Genomic DNA, 1,920 nt, shown 5'->3' on the forward strand with positions numbered 1-1,920 from the left:
TGTTGTTGCTTGCGTGTTGGAATAATTTCTCATTTCTATTTCGGTTAGTTGTAATAGTATTTACCTGCCTTTATTCGTTACAATTTTTGGCGTTATTAATTTATTTACTCCTACTGAAGGTAAGTTCAAACGATTCATTGTAATATCTGGAGAAAAGACCATAATATTATTTGTACCATTCTGCAGCATGCACCGTGAACAACATCGACAGCATCTGCCTCTTCATCGTCGGGCAGAGAGCGCTACCACTGTAGTGCCCCCCCACTTCTCCTTTCAACTCTTCGGAATCATCCCAACATTATTATCGCACTGGATCTGCCTAATATGATTTAAATTAAAAAAACAACGACGGAAAACTACACCTTCGCGGGCGGAAAGGCTAACCCTCATAAAACCGGCCCGGACAAAGATATTTAACAACGGAGTGCGAGCGGAAGCGAAATGACAAATATTCCGGTAAAACTACGTGGCATCGTTGGAACCGGTATTGAAACAATTGGTTAAGCGAGTGGTTAAGTATGTATTGTACTAAGTTTCCAACGGTTCGTTTTATAACAATATTGCCTTCAAACCTTCAAACAGGAGAAACAACGACCCGTCGAAAAAATCAACACACCCATATTGAACCTCATACTTTGGCTGCGGCTATGGTGTCCGGACATCATTCAGTTTTACATCTAAAGTTGAAACTTTGTGTAAATAATGCTGCTGATGAATGTTGGACCGCCTATTTAAATCATTGTAAGTACAAAATCAATAGTGTCCCGAATGAATGAATTTTCATTGTAAAATTAACTGCCTAAAAATCCATTATGTCGTAGCAAGCAAATATAGGACAATTATGCATTTATCGGCAGTTGAATAGTGTTGGCTATCGGGAACAAGCAGACTTGTCAGACTTGGATTATTCTCGAAATCCGTACATTAAACCGACATAACTTCGCTAAGTGCGCCAGACTAATTATATTAGCACAAGGCTAGGGAAGTAAGATTTAACGAACGGATTCCGGGAAATTCAACATCACTAGTCCCCATTCCGGTTTTCAACTTGATTGAGTATAATGATGGACGGTGCTTAGAAAAGAAAATTAGTTAGAAAATTGGTTGGTTTACATGAATTTCTACAAATTTAAAGAACACTCTTTATCTTACAGCTGATTCTTCGCAAAGCTGATTGCTGGCTGGTTCAAGGAAATGAAAGTTCAAATTGGACGATGTGACGGTGCAGAGGCAGTCCGCAGAATGCATGTTTTCCACCAGCAAAAAAGATGCTTCAAAGAGAAAAGTGATGTAGGTACTATGCCTATTTCCAACTGATACATAGGCCACACTGATGTTACGCTCTAAGAAAATTCTGACCGCAAGGACATTGCTGGAACAGCTGGTATATACCGGGCAAGTTAATTTTCATTTGATTTTTATTTTTTTATTCCATTTTAAATGCTTTTTATTTAGCTTTAGTTTTAATTTTATCAATTTATTTATTAACAACTAGCAGACCTGACGAACTTTGTTTCGCCCAAAATTGATTTATTCTCTGATTAGTTCCCACATTATGCAGAAATTTCTGTTTTATTTGTATGGGAGCCCCCCTTTCAAAAAAGGCGAGGGGTCTCGAACCGAGGGGTCTCGGGTCAGGAACCTTCCCCGGACCCAAAAACCTCTGCATACAAATTTTCAAGCCGATCGGTTCAATAGTTTCGGAGTCTATAAGGTTCAGACAGACAGAAATTCATTTTTATGTATATAGATTAGTTATTTATTTAAACTTATGTTGAGTCTAATTTTAAATCCATTCTGCAATTAAGCATATATATATTCGATATTCGACATACGATTGATTTTTACCAAATTTACTTATTTGACTAAACAGCCAATATCAACAGATTTCCTTCGTGAATTTCTCTCTCTTAAGTCAGG

General features: G+C 37.6%; 1 long non-coding RNA gene across 1 annotated transcript; it reads left to right on the forward strand.

The window, feature by feature from the left end:
* The first annotated feature begins 351 nt into the window (after nucleotides 1-351).
* On the forward strand, nucleotides 352-1,466 carry LOC134220739 (uncharacterized). Its single transcript, XR_009982035.1, has 3 exons — nucleotides 352-516; nucleotides 583-741; nucleotides 1,155-1,466. It is a non-coding gene; the product is annotated as an uncharacterized LOC134220739 (long non-coding RNA).
* The last annotated feature ends 454 nt before the right edge of the window (nucleotides 1,467-1,920 follow it).

Source organism: Armigeres subalbatus, chromosome 3 (genome assembly GCF_024139115.2).
Source record: "Armigeres subalbatus isolate Guangzhou_Male chromosome 3, GZ_Asu_2, whole genome shotgun sequence".
NCBI lineage: Eukaryota > Metazoa > Arthropoda > Insecta > Diptera > Culicidae > Armigeres > Armigeres subalbatus.